Here is a 17,259-nt window from a genome sequence, read left to right on the forward strand (position 1 = left end):
ATTTCATTCTTCCTTTACATATTAAACACACACACACAGGTTTCAACTTTTGTTCACGGAAGCATTTCATGTCCAGATGTCAGATTTTTGTGACTCATGGCCAAGCAGAGAGAAGGGCTCTGTGAACAAGCTTGTTCTGATCATGTCCACCTCTGTCTGATACAAGTACATATTCATGGCACCTCACTTTCATAAATACAACATTCTAAACAGTTCTTTGAATGACCACCTTTAGTACTGAGTTAGGCCTCAAACTTCCATAGCTCAGTTTCTTGGGAAGAAAAAAAAAATGTTTTAAGGGTTAGAGAAAAAAGGCAGTTCTCTTCATTCCTTTATCTTTCCTCATCTTTCAAAATATGTGGTTAAGAAAGATTTTGTACAGGATTGGTTAGAAGCCAAGAGTTTCACTGACCCTGTTAGTCATTGCCATTTCACATTTCTTGCCTCAGGAACTAGTTGAGCTTTTGAACGCATTCACATTTTTATATGATGTGAGCATAACCTGCATCTGAATATAAATACCAAACACCTGCACTGGTACTCCACAAGCAACACGCACTTGGATCCCCACTGTCGCATTTGCTCTCAATCGTGGTCCCAATAGGTTGGTGCTATTATCTTATGTTTTTAGATGTAGAAGCTAAGGCCCAACGGCAGTAAGGGACTTGGCCAAAATCGCTTGTCGAGTTAAATCCTGTGCTATGTAGCTCCACCTTTTAAATATATATATATATATATATATATATATATATATATATATATATACATACACATATATGCACACACACACCTGGGAACATAGACATAAGAGTGGAGTTACATTCAAACAGAAAATAAAGTCCCATCTTTAATGTGATTTTTTAAAAAAATAAAGAGCAAAAACACAAACAAATTATAAGCTTATATCTATTGGGCTCACTTCTAAAGACCTAATCCACTACATAGGAACAACATATGTGGATATGCTATTTAGTTCTCACAAGTCAAGAGGAAAAATGCCTAAGGAAACAAAACTCATGCATTCACTAATTAAAGGCTTCTTTATAGTTCTGTTATCATTTTTTGTTGTTCTAGGTAAAAAAAAAAAAAAGGTATTGCCATTAGAATCAATGAATAAACCAAAATATTGAAGTTGTTTGTTTATATTTGTTTAAATTTTAAGCATGATACCTTTCACAGCAAAAACCCAAGCACTACCTATATTCTAATGAACTGACACTAAAAATAATATCATCCCAACGAAAGCCAAATCCACACTCAAAAGCTATGAACTGTTCTTGGTGCACACAGAGGCTTTATTCGATATTTGGGCATCACAGAGAGTATTGGAATACAAAGAGATGCGAGAGAAAGGAGCTGTGGTGGCCGGAAGAGGACACTGAGGAAAGAGACACCGAGCCTGCCATCTAGGGAGGACCAACACACCCTAAAGCCACAGAAGGAGCAGCCCCCCGCAACACCCAATCCCTTCTGATTATTCATTGTACCTGCTTTGGTGCCCATTTCATACTTTGGTTCTCTCCTGGAATAAGCGACCTGACCTGAACCCCAGTTTGAGGCTCCTCCCCTGATAATCTGTCTAGTCCTTGCCAGGATCCTCCTGTCAGTAGCTAGAGCCTATCCGTGCGTGAGACCCAGCAGCTGACTGGGGTCCTATTTCCACTGAAACAGAACCCCCAGAAAGTCAGAGCTACTGCCTCATACTTGGCAAGAAGAGCTACCGCCCACCAGAATGAGCCCTGGATATTGAGGTCAGCCTCTCATGAGCTTTGTGCATCAAAGCCCTCTAGCTATTGTCATTGGAACACTGGCCTCCCTCCCTGAAGCTCTGATACTAGGCTTTCTCCTCTCTCCTTCCCAGCCTGCTCTGATGTCCCAACATGCCTTTCGCCCCGCCTGAAGGGTTATAATATGTCACAGGTGATTTAGACTAATTTTGGTGGTGGTTAATGGATTTCAAAGACCTGACCTTTTGTGCATTAGGAAGATCTACTCTTGCCTTCACTTTATTTTGTAGCTATCATTTGGCTGGATGAGCCTGCTGTCTATACTCTCAATAGCATTCATCACTCACCCACCGTCTGTCTTCCTTGCCAGCCTGCAAAGATCAGGTCTGTCGTGATCACTGTTGTATCCTTATTCTGAGCATGGAGCCTAACACATAGTAGGCAATTGGTAAGCATTTGCTGAATGAATAACTATGTGATACATGTGTGTAATTGTCAAGCAATTCATTAGGAAATGAAGTGCCCATCCCATATTTGAATTTATTAATTGGCCCATAATCCTGATGCATTAGTCAACACATTTTAACTTTAACAATTTACACGTAAGGACATACTTTGTAAAACTGTTTAACCAATTTCTAGGGGTAGGTAGGAGGAAGATTATAAATATCTTTGCATTCAGTCATTGCATCATAGTCTATGCAGAATTTATTTTGTATTACTGGCCTCTCAAGAGTGACTCAAAGCACAAATAAATAATACATTTTTATCTACCATCCTAACTTATGTGAAATTTTTCTCCCCTCAGAAGAGTATCTGCCAAATTTGCTTTATAAAATTCTAAGTAAACAGAAGTAAAAGCCCCTTGCTGGAAGTAGCATTTTCCTTCAGCAACAGAACTATAATAAATACACCTTTTCTTGGGCTTCACATTTATCAGGGAAAAAAACTGTAGAACATTACAGGTAAGATATATTGGGATGGTCTCATTATGTTTACTTAAAACTAAGTATTTTATGACTTTATAATGAAAGCAAGAAATTATTTTTTAAATGTTCAGGCTCAATATGATCCCTGCTGTCCCTACTCTCCCATCTCAAATAAACCAAAATAATTTTCCAATTTTGCTCCCAAACTACTCTCTTGAACAACTCTGTTTCTTATTTGGTGTCTTTATGTACTGGAGACAAGTAACAAACAGTTATGGAAGAGAAGAGAAAAAATTTCTTCAGGTTGCTCTCCTAAAACCAAGGCTCCCTTTCTAATATGTACACATAATGTACATGGGTGTATCAGGACTAATCTGAGTCACAGGACAGAGTTCAATTTGACTTTGACGGTGGCCCCCTGTGACTCTGAGCCAGTCCTTTCAACACCCTATTTCTTCATCTGTCACAGAAGAATACTAAAATTTGCTCTTTGCCAGTTTCACAAAGATGCTTCCATTTCTGAAACATACTTGGGACTTCCAAAATGGGTTTGATTATTTTGTCTTACTCCATCAAAATCTTAATTTCCTGCTTTTCCAAATTGGGCATAATAATATCTGCCAACCTTGAAAGTTTATTGTAAGGATCAAGTGAAGATAATACATATGTAAGAGCTTTGAAATTTGAAAATGTTTTACATGTGAAAGTTATTTTTATTTGAATACTTTTGCAAATGCATGTCTAAACTAAATATAAGTTATTCAAAACTACAATGAGACCTTTCCAACTTTTCGGTCCCCTATTAATATGAAGTGCAGGAACGCTAGAGTGCTCCTGCAGCTAAATGCATTATCTCCAGAACATGCATGTGCCTGGAGTTCTTTGTCCAGTGGTGGAAAACTTGTACCATGATATTCACATTACTTCAAAATGTATTTTTAAGTGTCCACCGTGTGCCAGATACTTACTAGGAGTTGAGGCTATGTCTTAGCTCGGGCTGCTCCAACAAAATACCATAGACCGGGTGGCTTAAACAATAGACATTTAGTTCTTACAGTTCTGAAAGCTGGGAATTCTAGGATCAAGGTGTCAGGGGATTCACTTCCTGGCGAGAACTGGCTTCCTAGCTTATAGATGGCCACCTCTTGCTGGGGGCTCATACGCCCTTTCCTTGGTGCATGTGCCCGAGGAGAGCAAGTTCTCTGTGTTCTTCTGCTTACAAGGGCACTAATCCCACTGTGGGCACCCTGCCCTCACGACCTCATCTCAACTTAATTACCTCCCAAATGCCCTACCTCCACGTACCATCACATTGGGAATTAGGACTTCAAAAAATGAATTCTGGGAGAGACAACATTCAGCCCATAATAGGGTATAAAGATTTAAATGGCAGTGTCCCTGGCCTCATGGAAAACTTACTGTGGTTGAAAGAAGACATATAAAGGAAGGACAGCAGTGCAGAGTGCCAAGTGCCATGAGGACACAGAGGAGCCAGCCTCAGGCTTCCAGGAGGAGATGACATGTGAACTGAGTCAAAGAATGAACACAGAAGTCAGCCAAATGAAGGGATAGGAGAGAATATTCCCAGTAAATAGCATAGGCAACTTCCCTAACATTGGGAATGAGACGGTTTGTTTAGGGGGATACAAACAATAGTACAAAAGTATAATATGCCATCTGAGGACTGGCAGGAGAGGAGAGTGAAGAAGAGAACATGTTCCACCTCAGAGGGCTTCGTGTGTTTGGCTAAAGAACCATGGCTTATGGCACTAAGCTTCTCACACTGCAGGATTCAAACCTGGGGAACAGGCAAGATTAACTTGGCCCGCCTACCTGGAGTCTCAACTTTACCCAAAACTGTGGAAGAGGAGCAAAGTTTAAATTGCTAAATATAAGTATTAATTAATAAGTATGATATGAAAATAGCCATCCTCAGGGTTCCATCTTTGGGGTTAGGTGAGTTTGAGAAGCACCACAGTGATGTCATGGGGAACTGTTGATGGCTTTTAGGCTCCGCGGTGCCACAGTCAGATATATGTTTCAGATCACTCACTCACTCTGGTGATGGTGTGGAGAATGGACACGAGGGAAGAAAGACGGGAAACAGGAAAGCCAGCTGGGAGGTGGGCATAGCCTTCCAGGAAAGAGATGATGAGTACCTGAGATAGGGCAGGGATGTCAGTGTGGAGGATTTGGGGAATGTGAGCACATTTGAGGAACCTGTGGAGGTAAGAGCATTAGCATTTGCTGGGCGATGAAGTACGGAATTTTTTTTAAAAGAGAGGAGTCAAAAGTCACCTCAGAATTTGGGCTTGGAAGACTGGATGGACAGTTGTGCCCTTCAGGAAGAACGTGAAAAGTTAGAAGATATGACTTCAACTCTGACCATGTATAATTCTACATACCCATGAAAATCCAGGTGAAGATGCTCAGAATTCATCCTGATAGTCTTCTCTGATTCTTCTGTGAAAAACCACAAGTGTTTGCAAGGTGGTCAGAATTAGCGGGGCATTTGGCTTTATCTCCTTCCCCACTTCCGGTGGCCATCTCTAGAATTCCTGTGTGACCTAGGCTCAGCTCCTTCACTGTTTTCTCTGATGCTTGTCAACACCTACAACAGAGTAGTGACTGCCTGAGTGTGGTATTCTTAGAGAAGCACCAACCCAGTTCTGTAGAGTTCCTTGGTTTTCTGACCTTTTCAATAACACACCATGTGTCACTGACATGATGACTACTTGTAAATAAGTAACCCAGAAGAAAATCCATTATCATATCCTCCACCAATCCCTTAGCCTCCTGTGTCCCTATTTCTGAACTTTATTTCACCTCCAAAAACTTCATTTCCAATCCAGATCCTGGCTTCCCAATTATAATAAAACAAATACTGATCTCAGGTGGGGAATTAAGCATCAGAAACAGATGAACTCATAAGACAAAAATCTTATGTCTCTGTCCTCCTGTTTTCATGCAAATGTCCCCAGTAATTAAATCAAGAAAAGAAAATGTAGCAAAAACATATCAGCCAAATGGTTTCAAAATTTCAAAAGAAGCTGTAAATATGGTCCTTTTTAGAAGATCAGGTTCTAACTAGAGTATGAGAAAGGGTAACAGTTGTTCTGATGAAGCAGTTTTTAAATTCTTGTCAGTGATTTAAAGAGAGATAACTGATGTATGTTGAAGAAGCTGGCAAGATTTTTAAATAGTTCGGACGCTACAGGGAGCATTTTTTTTTTCTTAAAGCAATGTACTCAGAAGTGTTGGCAAGATTTTATTTGAACGTAGCAGTGCTTATGTGAGGAAGTTATTTTGAATTACCCTAGTATAAATATGTATGACTTTATTTGTATTGAAAATTTCCTTTGCAAGTGAGTGACTGAGGGACTGTTATATCTCTATTGCTTGGTAAATGATTTTGGTATTTCATTTTGGAAATAAAATCTTATACTCAGAATTCAAAAATAATATCAGAATCCTGTTTATGACCACAGGTGATTTTTGCACCTACATTAATCCTTTTGACTCTTATTTGGCATGTGGAATAAATGGCATCTGTTGTCTTACGCCTGGCTTCTTTTCTACAGTATTCATACATGCATGCATTCATTCATTTAACAGATATTCTTCTGCACCTCTTGGCCACCGAGCTCCATGCTAGGCACGGAACATACAGCAATGGTATTGAACTGGCCTTCCTTACAATATTTCAGGTCAACGTTCTGTTTCTTCCGGGCAGGTTTTTGCAATATAGTGGAAATTTCTAATTTTCCCATTATAGCTTACTATTTAAAAGCTAAGCCTGTTGAAGGCTGTGGACTAGGCTATCTTTGAAAGGTCGTTTTTCCTCGGAACAGAGAGCACCAACAGAAAAGTAAGGAGAGGTGAAGGCCCTGAGAAATAGGACCCAAAGCAGAGGGAAGAAGAGAGAGGGAAGTGTACTGGAGAAAGAAAGCATTGTAAATAAGGCTCACACTTTTCACCTCAAGACCTTTGAGCAACCAGTTACCAGTTCTCCATGAAAATGAAACTCCTGGCAGGAGAATCATCTAGCCCATTGGCTGTTGGAGCCTGCTCATTTACTTAAAGGAGAAACAAAACACAACTCCTCATCTTCTCTGTTTTCTTTCTTTAGCTATTGTGTGGTGTTAGCAGGTGAGGAGATCATTTATCCTAAACTGCAACTTCACACTTGGCCTTTGTAAGCAAACCATACTTGTACTAGTCCTGTCCATTTCCTCCCTATGCTTTCTTTCCTTTTTCAGGAATAAACCTCTTATTAAATTTTAATATATTTATGTAAAAATCAACCATGAAAAGACTCATCAGAGTCATTGAAAGAGAAAGACAAATATATACACATAATTCTGCATATGTTCCTTCATTTATTTTAGGCCATATGTAAAACTGATACAGAGGAAGAGGAATAAGACAGTTTGTGCTAAATAATGTAACTGGGTACATAACTTGATAAAAAGGAGGTGTGTGGGTCTAAGTGTCCATGGTTCCTGCCTGCTACCCTCATCTATCCTCAGCCTTATCTCAAGCCACTACAAGTGTAAATGGGAGATCACTTTACTTCCCTTTAAAGCTTCTTAATGAATGGCAGATTCCACCAAAAAACAACAAATATTTACTATATAATAGGCACTGTTCTAGGGGATTGGGAAAGATACATCAATGATAGGTCACCTTCCTTTGTCAAATAAATTACTATTTAGAGATCCTAAATGAAGCAATGATTAAAAATTTCCAAGTGATGGTACTTTGCTTCAATATCATAAAACACGTTACTTTGCCCCAAATTCAAAGTTCAAAGTGATTTCAAATGCAAGCATACTTCACCCAATCCTGAATATTTCCCTCAGCCACACAAGACCCCTCCCTAGTAGAAGCAGAACTCAGTAGAAATCGTCTTTACCTAGGGACCACGGCAAACTATTGTAAATAATTTTTCAATATCCTATATAAATTCTAGATGATGGTAGGTAATACTATACTTCAGGATCATGCTGATTTCTCTAAACTGAAATTCCAAATATTTACTAGATAGACAAATTAAGCTTTAAAAGAATGAGGTTTTAATTTTTCCTTCTTGTTTTGAAAGACCAAGATTTTTTGTGAACATTCAGTTTTGTTCTGTCCCTTTTGTCTCAAAGGGTCTAGCCATATGCCAAGAACAATAGGTAAGTCAGCTGTCCTCAACCCAGAAAAATTACCCACAGGAGCCATACTTATAGTTCCACAATGGCCAAGGAAAAGCCTAATAGGAACAGACTGTGTGTGTGTGTGTGTGTGTGTGTGTGTGTGTGTGTGTGTGTGTGTAGCAAAGTTAGTTCCAGAGAGAGAGAAAGAAGCTTGGTTTGCACTGTAGTAGAACCACTGGAACAATATGCTCCCTGTGTCCACAGCCCAGTCGTCCCCTGACACCCTCCTTTCTAGGGCATAGGGTAGAAAAGTCACATACACAGTAGATCACGCCAGGGCCTGCTGACCCAACCCCACTCCCAAATTTGCAGGCAGGAGAGTGAAGCAATGTCTGTGCTATATACATAGTCTTACTTTTTTATTTTTCTTTTTTTAAGTAGATGTCTCAGCACTCAACTTGAGGGACAGGAAGAAGATACCGCAGGCCAGCTTTCTCAGTGCTATTCTATCCCTTCTACCCCCTCCACAATTCCTTCAATGCTCTAAAGTCTGGGTAAGAGTAGGGAAAGAGCTTTGGACAGTGTTAAGACCGTCTTCGTTTTACCTTGAGCAAATAGGATCTTTCACACTTTCTGACCATGCTGAGCTGGCTATGAGACTGCTTCCTCCCTTGCCAGGTCACGTAGGGAGAACGATGTGGGAAAATACCTTTTCCTTACAATTATAAATGGACATGTGAAATATATAATCTTAGAAGCTAGTATCATAATGTTTGTTATCATGAACCCCCACCACCTTTTCTACTACAAATTGAAAAATTCCGTGTTATTTTTCTTTTTTTTTTAAGATTTTATTTATTTCTTTATAGAGAAAGAGTGCAGGTGAGCAGCAGGGAGGGACGGAAGGAGAAGGAGAGAGAGAATCCCAACCAGACTCCAGGCCCAGCATGGAGCCTGATATGGAGCTCAATCCCATGACCCCAAGATCATGACCTGAGTGGAAATCAACAGTCAGACACTTAACTGACTGAGCCACCCAGGCACCCCTCCATGTTATTTTTCTAACTTTGCTATCAGTAAACATTAATGTCTGTATAATGAAAGAACCAGTTAAATAATTTTTAGTAGAATCATAAAATAAATAACAATAAAATAATTAAAATAGTATAATTAATAACTAAAACACATGCTACATCTACTCTACTTTTTTATAATTTAACTTCATACACTTTTCAGGTAATTCATGAGAAGGAATTCCTATTTATTGATATGCATATCCTGTATCAGACATTTTACATATATTGTTATATTTTTTCACCACAATCAGCTAAAACCTAAGTATTCTTTTGCTTTTTTTTTTTAAGTAATCTCTATGCCCAACGTGGGGTTCAAACTCACAACCCCAAAATCAAGGGTCACATGTTCTATCTACCAAGTCAGCCAGGTGCCCTTCTCTTGCTCATTTTTAAAATGAGATTCATAGGGGTTTAATATCTTGTCCTCAATACACAATTAGTACACACAAAGCAGGGAATCAAATCCAATTCATCTAATTCCAAAATCTGTATCTTTGCCATTGTAATATGCTATCATTGAGGAGAATATAAAGAATCTAGGGTCAAATACACTGATGTCTAGTTTGCAGTCAACAAGCAATAAAAGAATTGTATAAGAAATAAAAACTATTCCCAGATATGCCTGTATCATGATCTTCATCACTAACTTGTCCTGTGCTTGGGCCCAACACTGGAGCCAGGGTAAGCTAGGAGGAACCTACACATGGGAGCCTTTCCTGAGTTGGAGGTCCTGGAGAGAAGACTGAACTGACCTGTGAAGCCACAGGCAACAAAGCTAGAGAAAGCATTCAACCTGAGCACTTGACTTGAGTCAACGTTGTAACTAGAGAAATGACCCTAAGTATTAGGTCCAAAAGGCATAAGCCATACATGGAAAAACAAGTACTAACCCAAACATCCAGGAAGACTGGCAGTGGATCATGATAGAGTGTGCAGAGTGGGTGGGCACAAGTTGTTCAGAAAGATATCTGCGAAAGGTGAGATGATTGTGGATAGCCCATGTGCATGGTGTTGGCCATGAAGGCGGCCCTGACAGATTCAAAGGCCCACACAGAACCAGACACTTGAATTCTAGAGAAAGTCATCAACTCTTTCTAGGTCACATCTAAATGTGCCAGGCCTAGAGAAGCAGTTTTTTGTTGCTGTTGTTTTCTTAGCTACTATTATTGCATAGTTGTGATTATCATGGAGAAGAACATTTTTGAGAGGAAGGTTTTATATTTAAGCACCTGAAAAACTCTGACAACCAAAAATCACCCCCAGAATGGTGCAAAATTAGAACTGAACAGAGTACAAAGTTTAAAATTTTGACCTTTTAACAAAATGAGGACTATTAAAGAAGACCACAAATCGGTACGAAGTTATTTCTAGGTCACCAGACAATCTGTAGGTATAAACAATTGCTGGTCCCATTTCCCTTTAAAAAGGGAAAAAGAAAAAGGTACAGGGCACTCTGAGCCCCTAAGCTGATGTCCAAATGGCCCTTTTGGTGGTTTTGACCTACAAGGAGTATGGAATGAATCCTCTGAGAAAGGAAACAATTAAGGGACACTTGGAGTGCTTTGAGTAGTCAAAGAAAACAACAACAACAAAAAACCATCAGTATTGGGATTAAAAATCACAATAGTTTTTTCCCCTTAAAATTTGCATCGATTTTTCAGCTTTTGCATCAAAAAGAAAATCTGGCCTTGTGGATGTTTAAGAGACTAGGGATTTCATTTTCCATTTAATAAACTGATTTTCTCCCCCACTATAGGTACTTGGAATTAGCACAAACCCCAGGATAACAATTCCAAAAGGGAATGTTCAGTTCATTATGAATGGTCTTACAGCAAATAATGCTCTGACAGCCAAATTCCTGGTCTCCAAATTTGTAAATTTGCCTTTTTTCCCCTCACAATTCTTACTCAAGACCGCTTCTGAGCTTTTGCACATTTAACCCTTACACTCAAAGACAGTATGTTACTAAAAAACATGAGAAACTTCAAGTTTATACACTTGGATTAAAAGAAGTCTGATATTTATAACCAAATTATGACCATCTTAAATACAATAAATTAACTGCTGAACTAACATAATAAAGAAATACTGTATTTATACTCACATCTATGGCTATGCATCCCTTGAACAGGTCTAAAGAATCATAAACCAGCCATAAATCTTATGATGTTTTCCATTTTATTTCTTCACTTAATGACACAGCATTCATTTCTCAATAGAAAAATTATGAATGATACTAAAAGTTAGTTTTTAGTAGTCAAAATTAATTTATACTGTCTTTAATTGATCTGTATGTTCCATGTTATTTTTTCAACTTTTCATTATAATAAAGCTACATTATAATGATGTTTCATGTATTACTTCATTTAATTCCCAATAAAAACCCTAAGGAATGAACACTATTAGCGTACCCACATTGTTGATCAGGAAACACATTTAAAGTAAGTTGCCTGTAATCATACAGGTAGTAATCTGCACTGCTAGTGTCAGAAATAGATACCTCAGACTTCGACTGACACAGGGGCATAAAAATTCCAGGGATATATTTGCGTGATCATTTTTAAATAACTTTAAATCAGCCTATATATTAATAAGTAAAAAAATGTAAAATTACCTTAAGTACCATGTCTTAATTATTTGTCCATTGTCTCAATGTTCCACTTTTTGACCTGTATAAATAGACATAACCAAAAAGTTCAATGATCAAATTCCAATAAGAAAAATATGGTGCATAATTAGTGCGTATCTCTGCATTTGGGGAGAAGAGTGAATGGACTTTACGCAGGATATTGTTTTTCCTAAGTAACTGTAGTTTTGTCACATATTTGTCTGTGATTACTACATAAATGGTTTACAAATTGTTAAGAAGTTTTATGGCTATCTAGAAAGAATAATAGAACTCAGTAAACTTACACAAATGTTAAAGAGAAATTTTACATTAAAATGTTACTTTGTTACTTTGTCCTAAGAGAATGATTTAAAAAAAAAAAACAGTTAAAATTAAGCATTAGATATGCAAATATGTGTTCAGATCAGAGATACCAGAATTATTCAAATGATTAATTATTCATCATAAAATGTCAATTAATAATTATGAAGCATAAAAGGCATCTTTCTAGTGCATCTTTATTTTTCTTGGCCTAAAAAGCAGCTTAATATACATGTTCAATTGACTTCTAACAAGTTCTAAAAATGCAACAAAGTAAACAAATTGTAAACAAGTGCAAACTCTGAATTTTAATAAGTGAACACAAATGTGCTCAAAATGAATGAAAAACAAAAAAAATAAGGAAAACAAAAAACATAGCCATATTCATGACATTTGCAGCCCCATGTTCACTCACCTGCTAGGTAATGGGGCAACCTGGCCAAGAAACTAACCCAATGACTCAAGTTGTGAATTTGTTTAGCAAGTACAAAATAAACATGTTTCTCTCTGAAGTGATCAATCTTTGTGGGGAGGAGGGTGCTTTGGGAATTTACGACGCTTTCTGAATAAACATTAAAAGATAAAGCACAGTTTCAGTTTCTTTAAATTACTTATCATAATTTCTAAAGTCTGTTAAGTACTGCTAAAGTATCACTGTAAATGAGAATTTTTTCCACATTGCTTTAATTATAAATCATTTCTCTATATCAAGTATTATTATTTTTTTCCAGGAAGATTATATCTTTAAAAAAAATCAGTTTGAGCTGATATGATTGAGAATAAGAAGCCATTTGATTACTAAGATATTGATTAATATTTATGATTACAATTTACTTTTCACTGACACCTGGTGAACTTGCTCTCTGATGACCCAGGGAGTTATTTTAGTTAAGGCGTCCCTGACCTCCTGCTGGTAGATTAATTACATATTAAACACTGTGTTTTCAAAACTAAATGATAAATCTGGACACCTAAAGGAGGCACAAAAGAATCAGAGCGGGAGCGAGAAAGAGAGAGGATGCTAAGAAACAAAACAAGAGATTGCAAAGGAAGATAATCAGATAAAAAGAAAGGAGAATGTAGGAAATGCAATTGGGAAAGAATTTCAAGAAAATAAGGATAAAGGGCAGGGAGGGCTGACAGGAGGGCAAGAGGGAGGGAGGAAAGAAAGGCTTTGGGGTTTTTAATTCCCTGGCGAGGCTGCTGGCGTCCGCGCCCTTAACGCCACAGCCTTCCAAGTTGAGGCGAAAGCCACCTCCTCGGGCCTGCGTCGCATCCAACTTACTCCAAGTTTTCTGGTGACTCCTACAGGGCCCCTTTCCGTCCCCGCCCCCCCCTCCCTTGGAGAGATTGACAGTCGCGTGGAGGAGGCTTTTCCAGGCACAGCCTTTCTCATGGTAATCAGCCCCCAGCATCACCTCCCGGCTGCGGCCGCTCCGGCTCCTCGCGCAGCTCGCGGACCCCGGGGACCGGAAACAGGGCGGCGGGCGGGGAGCCGGCTAGCTAGCGACCCAGGTCAGCTGACCCGGCGGCGGGGTGGGGGTCGCGGGGTTCCCGGGCGGTACAGGTCTGGGGAGGGCGGGCGAGCGGAGACGGACAACCCCCCCCCCCCCACGTGCTCCTCCGCCTGTGCGGCGGGGCCTTACCCTGAGATCGAATGGAGGGACCGAAGCTGGGGGCGTGGGGGACCGAGCGCGCCGAGAATTGGGGGCGACAAGCAGACCTGTTTTGCATCAATAAATTAAGACGCTCATTTGAGTCCTGAAGTTTGCTGGTTCCTGTCAGTGGAGACGTTGGCAAAAGCACTGAAGCCCAGATTCAGCCTTAACTTCAAAAAATAAAGGAAAATAAAATAAAAAGAACCCCTCAGCTGGCCGCCCTGCTGGGGCCAGGTGACGTGCGTGATTCCACAGCCCGCGGGCCTCACAGCAGGGATGTTAGGGTCGGTCTGAGGTTCTCTGGTCCTGTTTTGATTTTGTTTAAAAGGGTTTCTCAGAGAGATGCTCCTGATTTTTTTTTTTAAATAGATTTCCCCCTCCTATCCTCGGCTCAACTCCGAATGGATTGGATTGCAAGTTTGCACGTGAGAAAACCGTTTGGCTTGGCTTGGACCCCTGCCGCCCCCCACCCCCTCCACACACACCCCAATCCAGGGGTCTCCCTTATCACCCTTTGCTTGCAACTCTAAAAGAAGTTGCCCACCTCCTGCGTAACAACACAGGGTTGAAATAATTCCTCTAGATGAAAGATCAATTCCGTTTCAAAACGAGAATAGGTTCCTTTTTTTTTATTTTCTCCACATTGTACAAAATAAACAGAATTTTCTATATAAAAAAAAAATTCATTAGCTGGGCCAAATTCGAATTCCTTCTACAGCCTGTGTGTTCAAGAGCAGAAACATTGTATCTCTTTGGGCTTCTGGGCCGGCAAGCGGAGTTGGGGGTTGGCGCGGGGGGGGGGGGGGGAGGGGGGGGCGAACTGCTGTGAAAGTTGGGGAAATTGACCCACTGAGAGGTGAATGGGGGGACAGGCACCAGATCCTGGCTGAAGGAAATTGGAAAACAAAAGTGCATCTTCTTACCCTGCCTGGGTGGAGGGAAGCCTGAGGGAGGCAGTTTATTTTACTCAAAGAAACCCTAAAGAATTTTTTTTCTCCCTCCAACGTCGATTGCGATATTATTTCGCATTTACTTGTATCTGTTGTTTTAATCCCCTTCGTCTGCGCTAATCTCGAAATGGATTATTAATGGGAAAGAAAGATCGGGAAGGAGCGATTCATTTGCAGGACTTGTTTTGCTGTGTGAGGAGCCGAAAGCACCAGTCCTCTCTCGACTTTTCCCTGCGCCCTGCGCTCATGCATCCCGCTGATCCCACGATCCCCATTGTCCCCGACCTGGCCTTCGGACTAAGGGAGTGTTCGGAACAAATTTATATTCGGCTTCCTCCGATCTCACCGCCTCTGCGTTGGTGGGAACTCTCGGTCAAATGAGGAGGGGAGTGCCAGGGGCGTGCCAGGCAGGGGCGGGGGGCAACATACGCGCGCGCTCACCCCTCTCAGAGACCCTTCCCTTGCCATCATCCAAACATACACCTTAATGGGACCCTAAAAGATTGCTTTTTTACCCCAAATCAAATACTTGAAAGTCGGAACTCCCAGTCCTAAGTGTTGGGGCTGCCTCCTGCCACTTCAACAATTACTGAGCCCAGAGTAATCAGATGATTAGGTGTTTTTAATGGAAATATTTGAGTCTCTCTCTCTCTTTTTTTTTTTCTTTAAGCCAGATCCTAAGTAACCTGACACTAATATACATAATAAAGACAAGTGATTTGTTAGCCCTTCCCTGGATCCTTTGACCTGAGGTTTTGCCTGTGAGTGTGTGTGTGAGACTGTAACCATCCAAAGACTACCTGGGCTAATACAGTGGGGTCTTCTTGCAATCATTCCTTGCAATGGGATCCTTCTTCCATGGGAATGGAAGTGGGGAGGCTGAAAAGCAAACTTCTGGAGAAAGCTGGATTCCATTTTTTTTTTTAATAAAAAGGAAGGAAAGTGGGAAGAGGAAGAAAAAAAGGACATTAACAATAGAGAGAAATAGAGGAGGATTTGATAAGTCATACATATATTTAATATAAATATATACTATTAAAAGTAATGTAAAACATAAAATTTAAAATATGTCTGACCCATATTGGAAATCATTAATTTTCCTTTTTTATAATTAACTTTTAGACTGATGATCTTGAATGCTCCTCTTCTATAGGTAAATTATCTGTAATGGTGTAGGGAAGAAGATTAATTTATCTAGTTATTCTCATTGTATTACTCAAGTTGGGAGAGAGGTAAGTCTGTAAACCACGGTGAAAATTTACTTTTTTGCATCTTAAAGTAAGAAGAGGCTGCGGTCATGCTGGATGGCTATTGCCCCCCACCCCGCCCCCAATATACAAAATACAAAGACATGCACCTCTGGGAGTATGGATGTGGCAACCCATGTGGTGGCTTTTCCCTCCTCTGAGTGCAATTGCAAGTGACTCCTACATTCAAAGTCTTGCTTTAGGCACACATTCAAAGCACAATTCAAAGCAGTTTATCTTAATATAAGTAAAAGTCTAGTGTTGGATCAGGGTGTTATCTGTTTCAGATTTCATCAGACTGAAAACAGGGGGCTGTGACACTAACAATATTAAAGCAGAAAAGCTGGCGTGAGGTTGTTTAGTCCTCTTGACACCTCCACCTTTACCTTTGCAAGGAAGTCCAAAGGCTGTGGGACTGGAAGTTTATTTGTGCTCTGAGGTTCTCAAGCACTTTCACTCTTAAAAAAAAAAAAAAAAAGTCTCAGTGCTTTAAGAAATTGAGCCTGAACCATTGGAGGCTAAGAAATTTCTTCCCTTTCCGATAAATGCCTGTGCTCAGCATCCTCAAATTTGGCTGTCTTTATTTACTTCTATATTAGTTCCAATTACGTGCAGTGTAAACCAGCTTTTTGATTAACAAAACAGCAGAGCATTGGTTAAGAACACTTAAACTTCAAAAAAAATTCCCCTGGGAAGTGGGCTCTGAATTGGTTAATAATGTGCAGTACTTGCTAAATTGCTGACTTCCAGATGTGGAAAATATCTTTCTTGTTTAGGACCTATGTAACCTGATTGGATTACGACAGAAGCGTCACGTTGGAAGCTTTTGAGTGATTATTTAATTAACCATACAGTAGAAAGCTGTATTCTCCAGGAAATCCCTTCCATATTTACATAACCAATCCCTTCAGAGCAAAGGTGGAGTCTTTTCTTTTTAATTTTACTTTAATTGCAATATCAAAAAAATATATACTCCAAAACTTAGACCCCATGCCGTTTAATATCATGCTCTTCCTTTCCTGCTAAGTTCCTCTATGGCCTTTCTCCTTTTCCTCCTACACACACTCCCTCACTTTGTAGTGAGGTCTCCCTGAATGTAGAGAGATTCAGAGATCAGTCAACCCAGCGCTCTATGTTAATTTACTTAGAGACCCTTTTTTAAAATGCCAAACTACTTTTTAGTATTGGGATCCAATCCAGAAATTCATCATACACACACCCCAACACACACACCCTAAGATGCAGTTCACATGCAGCATTTTTTTTTTTTTCTGGCTCTGCCATCTAAAAAGGAAAAAATAAATAAATAAGAAAAAAGGCAAAGAATTTAGTTCCAGAAGACGTGCTGAGAAATCCACACAACTTAATGTTCATCTCAAATCTGGTCATTAGAAATATCTGTATGAGAAGAAGAAGCGATCTAGATTGAGGACCCGGGATCTTTCCCTTTAACTTTCGCCCCTTAGAGTTCTCCAGTTCTGTGAATGGTGTGCACCGTTTTCCGCCCTGTACTCTGTAGGATTTAGTGATGGGGATAATGATGCCAAAGGCTTGACGGGGGGGGGGGGGGGGGGGGGGGGGGGGGGGGGGGGGGGGGGGGGG

At 40.0% G+C, this 17,259-nt stretch overlaps 1 long non-coding RNA gene across 2 annotated transcripts in view; it reads right to left on the reverse strand.

Annotated features, from left to right (window-relative positions):
- Positions 1-13,788, reverse strand: part of LOC116636307 — a 50,779-nt gene extending 36,991 nt beyond the window's left edge. The window contains exons 1-5 of one of the 2 annotated variants that reach the window (XR_004300318.1): positions 13,449-13,788; positions 11,488-11,542; positions 10,978-11,084; positions 5,062-5,267; positions 4,076-4,183 (exon numbers count right to left, since the gene is read on the reverse strand). This is a non-coding gene — a long non-coding RNA (uncharacterized LOC116636307). The remainder of the gene's footprint in view (positions 1-4,075; positions 4,184-5,061; positions 5,268-10,977; positions 11,085-11,487; positions 11,543-13,448) is intronic. The other variant, XR_004300319.1, reaches the window with a different exon arrangement.
- Between the last annotated feature and the right edge of the window lie 3,471 nt (positions 13,789-17,259).

This window comes from Phoca vitulina, unplaced genomic scaffold (genome assembly GCF_004348235.1).
Source record: "Phoca vitulina isolate PV1807 unplaced genomic scaffold, GSC_HSeal_1.0 scaffold1, whole genome shotgun sequence".
In the NCBI taxonomy this organism is placed as follows: domain Eukaryota; kingdom Metazoa; phylum Chordata; class Mammalia; order Carnivora; family Phocidae; genus Phoca; species Phoca vitulina.